Source organism: Natrix helvetica, assembly GCF_964273705.1.
Source record: "Natrix helvetica genome assembly, chromosome: 3".
Classification (NCBI taxonomy): Eukaryota; Metazoa; Chordata; class Lepidosauria; order Squamata; family Natricidae; genus Natrix; species Natrix helvetica.
The window spans coordinates 9,802,229-9,815,994 of NC_138549.1; the positions used below are offsets into that span (position 1 = coordinate 9,802,229).

The 13,766-nt window shown below is 37.9% G+C and overlaps 1 protein-coding gene across 2 annotated transcripts in view; it reads right to left on the bottom strand.

The window, feature by feature from the left end:
* The window catches only part of PCDH9 (protocadherin 9), an 861,824-nt gene that overhangs the window by 790,281 nt on the left and 57,777 nt on the right, over nt 1–13,766 (bottom strand). The gene's annotated exons all lie outside the window — the stretch shown is intronic.

Genomic DNA, 13,766 nt, shown 5'->3' on the forward strand with positions numbered 1-13,766 from the left:
GTTTGGCTGGAACTCTACAGACTGTAATTTCTTCAGGAAGAAAATATTTTTCTAAAGAGATTTAAGGTGTCTTTCACTATGTATGCAGTTTGCAGCTACTTCAAGCATTGCTCATTAATTTCTTAATGCATAAATAGAGAAACTCACCACTACAAATTCCTTTGATAGACTTCTTGTGGTCAAACACAGCCTCAAATAAAGGCTGCGCTGAGGCAACTTGATTTTTTTTTTTGCTTAATTAATTAATTGTAGAACTGTATTTCCCAGCAATTCCCCTCTTTCTGCAGCTAACTGGAACAATAACAAAACCTTGCACTTAAAAAAAAATGCAACTGCCTCCTATGAAAAGAAGATGTTTTGGGATGAGTAGAATTAAACATAGTAACAACTCTGTGTCATTTCAAGCTTCCACAGCATCAGAAATGAGAAATTTGAAAATAGAATTGGAGATACAGGAAGATACTTTTGAAAGGGAGACAGGGGCCTGGGCAGAAATTTTGGAAACTAGGCAGTGGAAGAGGGGAGAGATGGGAGAAATACCTAGATTGAAGACAGAAACAAAGATCCAAGAGAGGAATATGGGATGGCAAGTCAAAAAAAGCATAGCTATTAAAGTATTGAAACGGACAAGAGACAATGGATAGATGATTTATTGTTATTGCTGTTGTTCTGATTTGTTTTTCTTTTCTTTTTTTTTTCTCTCTCTCTCTCCTTTCCATTTTTTAGGTAGGTGACATGATTAGAAGTTAGGTAGGATAGAAAGAAAATGTTTTTAATAAAGGGTGACATAATTGAAAGTTACAATAAGAGATAGAAATAAGAGAATTATTTGGGGTATTTTAATTGCATTCAATTTATTTAGGGGTTTTTAAACATTGTGTTTTTACTTGTTTTTATCTATCAGTTCACCTCCTCCTTGTATATGTCGTGTATATGTCTTGGTATATGTTTTGTTATATGTATGTCGATATATTTATTTCCTATGTTTTGTTGTACGCAGCCCCGAGTCCTTCGGGAGAGGGTGCGGCTAAGAAATAAATATTTATTATTATTATTATATTATAGAAAGGGGGAATATTAATATATACACTTTTATATAATAAAATAAGAAATAACAAGAGAAAACATGGAATAATTGAATAATGACAGACTGCAGCTAAATATAAATAGGTATTGCTATTAGAAATATATAAGTTGGTAGAATGTAATAATTATGATTAATTTTATTAGTTTTATTTGTATTACAATGTATGACACCCAGGTGCCACACTGTTCACGCATTGGTATGTTATATATATATATAAAGAAATGTTGGTTTTTGCATGCTTATTACTGATTTTTCAAATATTAGGATCAGATCTTCGCTTGCCTTCCATCTGTCAGCAGGCATGTCTTGAGCAGAGGAGAACTATTAGAAGCTGATCACAAGGTTCTGCTTACTAATATGGTTCAGATGGCCATTCTTGACACGTTGCCAGAATACCTCACCATCTTTTATTCTAATTCCCCTATGTTGCTATTTGCCATATGATTAATTTGACAGTGTGGATCATTACTAAGTGAATTGCCAAAAAATAATGATAATGAAAGACAATGTTTGAGGATGGGTTGGTGAAACCAGCAGTACTGTATTTATGTCTATTTACGTCTAAGGAGGTCATAAAAAAATTGTTAATTTGAGGGTGGGGGGATGCAAGATGTCATTTTCATCTTTCCGAAGCTCTTACATCGGTAAAACTTACAAATTGGGGAAAAAGGGGGAAAAAACAGAAATAAAAATAATAGTATGATTGTGAATTATTAAACCTACAGAACCTCAATTTGAAATAAGATAGCAATAGCACTTTGACTTAAATACTGCTCCATAAGTGCTTTACAGCCCTCTCTGAGCAGTTTACAATGTCAACCTGTTGCCACCAACAATCTGGGTCCTCATTTCATCAGTCTTGAGCTGGTCAGAATCGAACTCCTGGCTGTGGGCAGAGTTAGCCTGCAAACTCCTTGTCCTGACAAAAAACAGTTTTATTAATTTACTGTGAATTCTGCCTACCTGCCTGCCTGCGCCTATCCATCCATCCATCCATCCATCCATCCATCCATCCATCCATCCATCCATCCATTTATCTATCTTTCTTTCTATCTATCTGAAACAAATGAAGGCTAAGCTTCCTATATGGAAGATTTGATTTTTGTATCCAAGTGTATTTTTCCACAAGACAAAGTATTCTTTGCATAAAAGTGGCCTGTTCTTTTTTTCCCCTTTTCCCTTCCAAAATCAGTATTCTGGTCAAGGCTTATACAAAAAGAACTGCTCACAGAATTCTCTTTGAAGTAATCTGTATCAACTTTTTTTCTTGTGTTTGCAATGATGGACATAGCCAGAGGTAAAATAGTAACAGGCAGATGGACTAAACAATTTAAAGTTGCTTTTGATTACATGGGCATATCCATATGGTTTTACTTGCTATCATGAAAAAATAGCTTGGTATTCCATTTCTTCAAGATCTTCCTTCCTTCCTTCCTTCCTTCCTTCCTTCCTTCCTTCCTTCCTTCCTTCCTTCCCCCACTCTCCCTTTTATTATAATAGCTTACATTTATTTTCTTTTTTATGTAGAGGTAGTCCTTGACTTACAACAGTTCATTTAGTGATTGTTCAAATTTACAATGGCACTTTAAAAAAAGTGATTTCTGGCTGTTTTTCACATTTATGATCTTTGTAGCATTCCCATGATCAGGTGATCAAAATTCAGATACTTTGCAACTGACATGGACTTATGACTGTTGCTGTGTCGCAAGGTCACGTGATCGCCTTTTGCAACCTTCTGACAAGTGAAGTCAATGGGGAAGCCAAATTCACTTAACAACCGTGTTACTAGCTTATCCACTGCAGTGATTCACTTAACAAATACGGCAAGAAAGGTTCAGGCATGAAATCCTCCTACCTTTGCTACCGGTTCAGAAGACTTCTGATCAACAAGCTTAGCATCTTAGCCACTGAGCCACCCTTTCTGCTATAGCCCCTACCTAATTCTCCCAGCTGAGATCAGGATGGCCCTCAAGATACCTGGTCTTCTGAAACACCACAAAGACCAGCTCTGCACTGACAACTGTTAATTGTGATATCTTCCCCAGCTGTTGTTGTATTTTAGTTTTTGTATTGTTGTGATGGTTTGACTTTAATTTTGTTTGCCACCCAAAGTCATCTGTTGAGATGGGTGACTTTACGATGAATGAATGAATGAATGAATGAATGGGGGAAACAGAGTGAGGAAAACACACAGACTTCTTCTTAATGTACGTGTGAATACATTGTTGCGTTAGAGTCACTAACCTAAATGGCTTATTAATCTAAATATATGGATTTTTTCCCCTGAAAGGTTTTGCAAAAGGAAAGAAAGAAAAAGTACATTACGTTAGAATAGATACAATACAATAGCAGAGTTGGAAGGGACCTTGGAGGTCTTCTAGTCCAACCCCCTGCCTAGACAGGAAACCCTATACCGTTTCAGACAAATGGCTATCCAACATCTTCTTAAAGACTTCCAGTGTTGGGGCATTCACAACTTCTGGAGGCAAGCTGTTTCACTGATTAATTATTCTAACTGTCAGGAAGTTTCTCTTCAGTTCTAAGTTGCTTCTCTCCTTGATTAGTTTCCATCCATTGCTTCTTGTTCTACCCTCAGGCGCCTTGGAAAATAGTTTGACTCCCTCTTCTTTGTGGCAACCCCTGAGATATTGGAACAATGCTATCATGTCTCCCCTAGTCCTTCTTTCTCTTAAGCTAGACATACCCAGTTCCTGCAACTGTTCTTCATATGTTTTAGTCTCCAGTCCCCTAATCATCTTTGTTGCTCTTCTCTGCACTCTTTCTAGAGTTTCCACATCTTTTTTACATTGTGGCGACCAGAACTGAATGCAGTATTCCAAGTGTGGTCTTACCAAGGCATTATAAAGTATTATTAACACTTCACATGATCTTGATTCTATCCCTCTGTTTATGCAGCAGAGAACTTTGTTGGCTTTTTTGGCAGCTGCTGCACATGGCTGGCTTATAATGTTGGACATACATTTGAAGGCTGGAGTATTTCAGCTATGGAATTCTCTCCCCTTTGCAGGAAGTTTAAGTGTTTCATTCTAACTACATATTCAACTAAATTATTAGAATAATTAGTATACTGTTGATTGTGGGTTTTAATTGATTTTTCAGACATTTACAGGACTGTTTCTTGTTTTCCTCTGTTGTTCAAAACCTTCCTTGTGTTCTTTAACACTTTTTCAGTGTCCTTCTTGAGCAACACTTCCACAAATCGTCCCTTAAGTATTTTGTAAGTATAATTCTTTAATAACAGGGGCGATTTTTCTCCTTACCCCTTGTCAGACAGAAAACAAGAATAAATATATTTGGTAGGCACAGATAACAACAAGCACAATAATGACTGTGAGAATGGCAAGCCATAGGGCACCCAATTCTCCATACATTTTTTTTCCTCTAAAAGATCTATTGCATAAATTGTGCTGGGCTGACTGTTTCTTTCTCTGCCGTGCTGTGACAAAACTTGTTTCATGTTGCCTGCATTCATTATTATTTTCCCCCTTATGAAATGCAAAGTGAACAAGACAGAACGGCGAGATCATGTTGCCGCTATAAACTGCTCGGTGCTTCCAATCTAAGAGAAGCTGTTTTCAAAGATGAAAATGTTTTGAGTGTCACTATTTAGAAGCCCAGGATCCCCAGAAAACTGTGGCTGGTGTGTTCAGTCAAGTTTCAAGCTGTTTGATCACAGAGGCCGCCCGAGCACTCTGAACAGCAAAATATTTTTCTTCGCTTTGAAGCTTTGAAAAACCTAATGTTAAAAAAAGAAAGAAAAGAAAAATATTTTTTTTTCCTGGCTAGCCAGCCACTATTTTGTCAGCATCTAATTTTGATGGATGGACTCTTGAAATAGAAGAATGAACTTCATTGAAAGTAAGTAACGTTTACAATTAGATGAGGAGGGGGAGAAAGATTGAGGAAGAGGAGGAGGAAGAGGAGGAGGAGGAGGAAAAAAGTGGAAAAGAAAGATTGAAAAATTGGAGAAAGAAGAGAAGGGAGAGGAAGAAAGAAGGAGAAACATTGAGGAATAGAAGGAGAAAGAAGAGGAGGAGGAGGAGGAGGAGGAGGAGGAGGAGGAGGAGGAGGAGGAGGAGGAGGAGGAGGAAGAGGAAGAAAAAGAAGAGGAGGAAGAGGAGGAGGAAGAAAAGAAGAAGAAGAAGAAGAAGAAGAAGAAGAAGAAGAAGAAGAGGAAGAGGAAGAGGAAGAGGAAGAGGAAGAGGAAGAGGAAGAGGAAGAGGAAGAGGAAGAGGAAGAGGAAGAGGAAGAAGAAGAAGAAGAAGAAGAAGAAGAAGAAGAAGAAGAAGAGATCACCTTCAAACAACACCTAACACATTCCAGAAATAAGTAACTGTTTCTGCAGCCAGTTTTATCCACAATAAATTCTTTACATATTCAACCCTCCCATTCCTCCAATATATATATATATATATATATATATATATATATATATATATATATATATATATATATATATATATATATATATATATATATATATATATATATATATATATATATATCTCCCTCCCTCCCCCTCCCTCCCTCCCTCCCTCTCTCTCTCTCTCTCTCTCTCTCTCTCTCTCTCTCTCTCACACACACACACACACACACACACACATCGTTCTTTCATATTTGGCAATTGCTTGTGTGAGTGGTGATAATATATGTTCGGTACATCAAGACAGCACAGGTAAAGTGTGCTTTCTTCTCCTTATTTTCCCCACCGCAACAATTCTGTGATGGGCTGAGCTTTGTGTGAGAATGATCGGCTCAAAGACATCCAACTAGCTTCCTTTCCAAAGGCAGGATGTGAACTCTCAGTCCCCCTGTTTTTAGTCCAGCTGCTTCTTAACCACTATGCCAAACTGGCGTAGTGCTTGTTCTGAAAGCATTCTCTTCTAAAGGAAGGTAGAACTTTAGTGCTTAATGTCCTTGTTCTTGTATCTCCTTCCCAAATCAACTTTGATTAAATAATTGAAAGATTAGGTAGAGCAAATCCAGTCTTGCATAACAGAGGCAGCCCTAGTGTGATAACTCCCAATTTAAACTCTTTTTTTGGGGGTGGGTATGACAGCTTGGTTGGATAATGTAGTCTGATCTCTAGTGTAAGCATTCCAAAACCAGCAAAGGTGAAAAGAATGGAACAGTGCCTGGAGATCGTTAAGATGTTTTACAAATAAAGAGGGAAACATTATTGTAAATTGTAAGTAAGGTTGTAAGTTGTATCTATAGTGCTTCAAGATGGACTAAATTATCCCAAAAGCAAAAATTTAGTTTTAATGTCAATGCTTTTGAAAAAGAATTTAAAGATTTATTTAACCTAAATTTTATTTCTTTATTCGTTTGTTTGTTTATAATTTCATATTTCTTAACCGCCAAATTCCTTCAAATACTTAAATGTGTGTCATCCATATTAGCAGGATCTGTTATCTATAGACTATAACTATATAGTCTATAGACTATAGACTATCTATAGTGCTTCAAGATGGATTACCCCAAAAGTAAAAAAAAAAGATTTAATTTCAATGCTTTTGAAAAAGAATTTAAAGATTTATTTAACGTAAATTTTATTTATTTATTTGTTGATATCTCATATTTCTTAACTGCAAATTTCTCTCAAATGCCTTAATGTGTGTCTTTCATATTAGCAGGACGTGTCTTGCACCCACCATCTTTTTATTCTGAACTCTTGACTTCTATCAATTTTTTATCCCCTTGGTGAAAGGAAGAACGTATGATAAATTTATTTCTGAAATTATACTTGATGAATATGATCGCATAAGTCGTCCCTTGTTGTTGAAAAAGCTGCATATTTATTACTCTTTTTTAAAAAAAGCACGTGCATTTTCTTTCAGACCTTAAAAATATCTCATTACCCTCAAGTCAGCAAAAATCTCACCGTTCCTTTCAGAATTCACGAGAGGTCTTCTCCATGACCTCAGACTGCCATTCTTGTAGACCTGGAGCAGGTAACAACATATCTTTAACTTCTGAAATTAATTCAGCACAATGCACTGGGCATTCCTGCTCTTAAGGTGCTTGTTTCATTTAAGTATTTAACCTATTTTGACTCTTTCATTTAACCATTTGCGACAATCGGGGAACAAAACAGTTCTGAGTTCAGAGTCACAGTCTAGTCAAAGAAATTGTTCTTGCTAGCTATCCTGATCTCACTATACCTGCCCTATAAATCTTTCAGATTTATATCTAGGAAGCTTCCTTTGACCACACAACCTTCTCATTTGAGAAGGCACATCAAGGCACATTTGAGTTCCCCAGAGGTTTAGTGAGGCCTGTTGCTTTGTATCCTTGAAATCTCTTCCAGCTTCACTTCACAAAAACTTTGTTTCACTAACTTAACACCAACCCAAAGATGGACCTTCTATGTATACCAGAAAAGAATGGGGTTCATTAATCATGCAACATTACTATGAGCACATTTTGGGCTTATGCACACAAACACACACACACACACACACACACACACACACACACACACACACAGATGCAAACACACTCAGGCACACATACATGGATAAGAGTTTTGCCTTAGAAATCTTTCTCAGACTCTTCAGATGTCTTAAACAACATCACTAAATACATTTCTAAATCCCTGTTATATTTCATTTGTTCATTTCATACACATCTATGTCAGAGGTGGTATTCAGCCCGTTCTTTCCAGTTAGGATGAACCGGTAGCGGTGGCTGTGGGAGGCTCCGCCCACCTGCCCCGACATAATGCACAAGCACTATGCATGCACACAGAAGATGGTGCGCCTATGCAGACATTTGCAAACTGGTAGGGAACGTTAATTCAGACGTGATTCCCACCTCTGATTTGTATATAGCAACAGCAATAGCACTTAGACTTATATACCGCTTCACAGTGCTTTGTAGCCCTCTCTGAGTGGTTTCAAACATCAGCATATTTCCCCCAACAATCTGGGTCCTCATTTTACCCACTTTGGAAGGCAGGAACGCTGAGTCATATTATTTTCCTTCGAAACTCCTTTGATCAATATGTAGGTCAAAATCATGCTAAAAAATAATTCTATCAAAAACTGATTTCAGTATTACAGTAGGCCAATTATTAACAATAAATTCAGGTTTTTTTTTCCTATCCAAAGCTTTTCAAAGGTACCCCAATAAAGGTATATGAAAACAGAGGTGGATTGCTACCAATGGCCACGCCTCCAAACCAGCTTCCCGATTGCCGCAGCATGCTTTTGGGGGCATTTTCTAAATGTTCTGCCCATGCTCAGACCTATTTACAGGCAACTGTGCATGCAAAGCATGTGTGCACCGAACTGGCAGTAACCCCGGCAGCAACCCTCCCCTGTAGGAAAACTGTAGTAACTGTATTGTAAAACAGGTTACAGTGCAATAACTTGTTTGTTTATTTGTTTTATCATATTCATAAAGAACAGAACACAACAAATTTGCATTTGTGATGGCTGTGGTAGTCAGATGTATGCTTCAAATAAACAAGCAGGGTATTTACATTTAAAAAAAAAGTTCTTGAGGAATTTATGTTAACTATTCTATAGGAAAAGATGCATAGATCTCCCATAAGATGCAAGGCAAAACATATTTTTTTTCTACTATTCAGATTTGTTAACATGTGGGGTGGGGAATCCCAGGTGAAATATCGATCTATTAGCATGACTTGTACACTCAATAGGATGTGTAACAATCTGCACATACTCATATTTTTTTTTCCTTAAGTTTGCTCATCCTTAAATTCATGGAGAAAAGAAAGCAAAATAATGACTACAAAATACACAAAGATTCAGATAACTGGCAATCCTGTCAAAAGATAGCCTACCAACCTTAGGATACGTCACAAGGACAATTCTGTTCTTACAGTCAAAGAGTGAAATTGAATATATCACTTCTGAGTACACTCTGTTTTTATTCCTTTTCATGGGTGATGAATGGTGCATGCTTGAATTTCCGTATTAGTATTGCAATTATTCCTAAATTTAAAATTTGAGAACATACGGCTTTCCAGATGTGTAAAGGCTCCTGTTGTGTCTGCTGGTGGCCTGGGGAGCTGGCAGCAGAGTTGGACAGCGAGGATGTTGTCGAGGACAATCCTGGAGTTTGGGGAAGGCTCGGACAAGCGCTCTGCGTTGGAGGCAGAGAGGGGGCGAGGGCCATCTGGGAGTTATCTGCTGCCTCTGGAGCCTCCAAAATCGGACAACAGTGAGGCAGAGGAACAGGCTCCCCCTGTTCCCAGTGCACGCATGTGCAGAGCTGCCAGAAGGCAAGTACAGTTAAAACAGAAGGGGTGACTCGGGAGTAAGGCTTAGAGGTGATTGGCCTCTAAGGTTTAGAGGTGATTGATCTTTTTAAAAAGTTCTTGAGGAATTTATGTTAACTATTCTATAGTTAAGGCACATTAGTCTTTGCAGGAAGCAACTTGGTTCATGCTGGCCAGTTTGCCTTCTGAAGCTCCGTTTTTACTCGTTTTAGCCCTTTTCTCCATGTGGCTTTGCCAAGCTAATTGCCAATTAAGTCTTTTGCAGAGTTTCAAGGAAGATAAAGGTGGGTGCTTATCAGCCTTATCCCGAAGGACTTTGGCAGCCTACCGTAGGACTCTTTCCAACTATTTGGGACTCATTACGGGCTGTGAATGAACATAATTCACAGCCTTTGAAATAAAAAAAGGCTTTTTGGGACTAAGCATATGCTTTTTACTGTACCAAGAAGCCTAGGTCAGAACAGCTTCAGTATCAGCTGAGGTGTGTGTGTGTGTGTGTGTGTGTGTGTGTGTGTGTGTTGTATTTATACTGATAAATAAATAAAGGGAGACTAGTATAGATCTATTTCGAGCTAATTAGCTCTCATCAGCTAGCCATACCCTTACTGGGATTTGAATCTGGGCTGTATTATATCTTAGGCAGGAGTCAGCCGTGTGTGTGTGTGTGTGTGTGTGTGTGTGTGTGTTGTATTTGTGCTGATGTATTTGGCATACCGGGGGTTGTAACACACACACACACACACACACACACACACACACACATACATACATACACACACATACCACCCTACTGAAACTCTAAGCATGTGTGTGCATTGTTACATTCAGTGTGGAAATTCCAGGATCAAGCCCATAGCTCATACTAAACCATCACAAATATTTGCAGGCTGCACTCTCATTACTTTGCCATTAATGAGGAAATGTGTCATGACTAGAGGACAACCAACTAGTCAAGACTCTTTGATCATATGCCCCTCAACCTGTGATGGAGGTTGAATCAATATCTCTTATTTGTGGAGCACCTTCCATGAAGCTCAATTCGCATTTCATTCTTCATTTCACTATCATTCATCCCAGAATGACATGACCCTGTAAATTTTGCTGTTGATTTACCATGGTATTCATAATTCATATTAGCATCTAGTATTTATCTGGACCAGCAGTGGGATTCACTTAAGTTTGCCACTGTTATACAACTGTGAGCATGGATATATGCACAATTGTGTCACATGAACATGTGCCTTCCATGCATGTGTGTTGCCTTCTGCGTGTGTGCTTTGCTCTTTCATGCAGCATGCATGCATGCACGCAGCATCAAAAATGAGACTTCATGGGATGTTTTGGAGCCATGCCCCCCCTCCCCCAGTTCAGCACTACCAATCCAAACTATCTGAATACCACCTTTGATCTGGATTATTCTATGAAATCAACAGAATCTGAATCAATGCTCAGATTAAGAGAGGCCCTACAAGGATAAATAGGCGAAATAAATCCATAAATAAATAAACATGTGTTTGGGCTACCTTGTCTGGGCTGGGAAGCTAAACAGGGTTATGCACAGTTGACATTTGGATAAGAGACAATAAGGGTTTAAGAGACTAAATTGAGAAATCAGTGGATTTCCTGGAAGAAGGCATTGGTAACCTACTTCTCTGCTAGGAAAACTGCATGGATCTGTTCATATGATCAACAAGAATTAAGGTCATTTCACCCATGAGTGTTTTTAGTCATACAGGGATAAAGGGGTGAAAAAAAAGAGAAAGAATTGTACATCAGTTATAGGTGTCCCATTCATAGCTGGCATAGACACTGTGAATATAATCTCAAAACATTTTACATGGAACTGCCTGGAAATGGATGAGTTTACTAGAACTAAGACCAACTTTATGCATGGTTTGCTCTGCACATTGTCATGAAGCAAAATAAAAGAGGATTTAGGGAATGAATTAAGAGGTTTTTTTATGCATATGCATAAATAAGTCCTTTACATAGCCAATTAACTGAATCTCCTCTCTTACGGAAGACTGACTCAATCAGCAATACCAATTTTTATGCTTTCATAAGCTCTTTCATGTGCAAAATATTTTGTGGACTTGAAGGAGAATGATTCAAATGGAATCCAGGATCACACTAACTCTATATTCCCTGTAGGAAAAATATAAGACTAGACCAGGTGCCAAAATTCTCAATATATCATCAGTTTGGAATCTAATCTCCCTAGCTCCTTTCTTATGTGTGAATGGACAGTATCCCTTAAATCATTCTTGCCTTCTGGTGATTTTATACAAAATACAGAACAACAGAGTTGGAAGGGACCTTGGAAGTCTTCTAGTCCAACCCTTGCTCAACAGGAGACGTTATGCCATTTTAGACAAACAGCTATCCAGTCTCTTCTTAAAAGCCTCCAGTGTTGGAGCATCCACAATTTCTGAAGGCAAGCTGTTCAACTGGTTGTTTGTCCTCGCTGTTAGGAAGTTTCTCCTTAGTTCTAAGTTGCTTCTTCTTCGTTCAGGCTCCATCCATTGATAGAAACTGAATGAAGGTTCAGTTCCATCAACCGATATAAATGATCTATTAGTAAATGATTGTAGTCTTCCATCCATTGATGGAAACATCCAGTGGTGGGATTCAAATAATTTAATAACTGGTTCTCTGCCCTAATGACCAGATGGGTAGGTGTGGCTCGGTGGTCATGTGACCATGTGGGCATGGCCAACTCAATGTCACTCAGGTTGATGGGCTTAGCTTTTACAATGTAATAAGGGTTAACCGAAGAGGCAGTTTCTATAAGCAGGGCAATAAAGATTAGGCTAGAAACAACACCAGAATGTTTCCTTCCTGCCTTCCTTACAGGATTAGCCCTGTAAAGTGGAAGAAAATAAAATGAGATTTCTTCCAACAACCGGTTCTCCGAACTGCTTAGAAAGTTAACAACCAGTTCTCCCAAAGAGGTGCGAACTGGCTGAATCCCACCACTGGAAACATCCATTCATGGATCATTTCAATATGGAAGTGGATTGCTATTGCTTCTTTTGAGTTGCTTCTCAGTGTAGCCTACAGATCTACAATAGTACATTCTGAAATCTGCCTTTCAAACATTAATCAGGTTTGTTACCACTTAAAATTGGCAACTGCTTTGTCAAATATACCATGTGGCGCTGATGAGACACCATGGCTTATCAAATGCACAGATATCAGGCAAGTTGTACCAAAAAAAAAAAAATTCTGATCCTCCCAAGCCCAGTGATAAAGATATGCCTGGAAGACGTCTCACAAATATTTTCACTTGTGTCCTTTCTTCATATTGCTGTCTCTACCACCCTGGAAACATGTCAGATCTTCAAATAATGAGTAATCAGACCAGAAAAATAAATGTGATTTTTGTGTTTAATTGTGTAATCCTCTGGATTGACTTTAGGACCTTTTTTCCTCAAGTTCCGGTGGAACTGTTGACAGAAATTCAATTATCTTAATTTCAGAGGAGGAGAGTTCATTAGCGGGTTTCACAACTTTTGAATTTTAGACAGGTGACTTTTACCTCATTCTAAAATAATTGCTAAGTCAAGAGCTGCCTGCTTCAACCTGTCAGGTTTCTGTGCAGCCCTGGACTGAATAGGGACATTTATTAAGTCAAGCATCTGGTTTATATCGTATTTACGTTGACATTATTTATGCATGCAACTCAGGAAAAATGTTTTTTATGTCTTTGGTGCTCCTCGTCACCTCTACTTCTGCAAGAAAATTCAAGACAAAGCATCAAGGAGGTAAAAAACAATTTCTGAAACTTTATTGTGATTTTTTTTCCAAAGTACATTTAGTAAATGATCGTAGCCTTAAAATAATCAGTTAAAAAATATGGTTGAAAGAAGTCCACATAGTAATTTAAGCAAAGTTTAGTTCCAATACAGACTTTTAAAGTCACAGAATATAAATATATACACAGTTATATGAATGCAATAAACTTGCAATTACATTAAGTTATATATATATATATATTTGTATATCTATATATTGTAAATAAATAGAAGGTTTTTTGATTTGACAGGCTTGAGAGGCTTTAACATTTAAGTTGATTAATGGAATAAAACAAGGAATGTAGTACAGTTTGCAAGTACAGTCATTTAAAAAAAATGTTCATAGAAGAACTGTTACAAAGTTCTGTTTGATAGAGGTTCAATCTTGGCATTCATCAGTTTGGCAAATCAGTCCAGAAACACACTAGCCCATATACAATTGTGTTGTGCTAGTCCATTGGTTTACGTTGGTTTCATGAAAGGGACATTAAGAAACCATTTTTGTTCTAACTGGAAGCAGTTCTCATAAATGAAAAGGCAACTGGGTATAAATCGATGCTTTGCAAAACGGGTGGTTTCACTTTTTCAACACTATCACCCCCGAAGTGGTATTTTA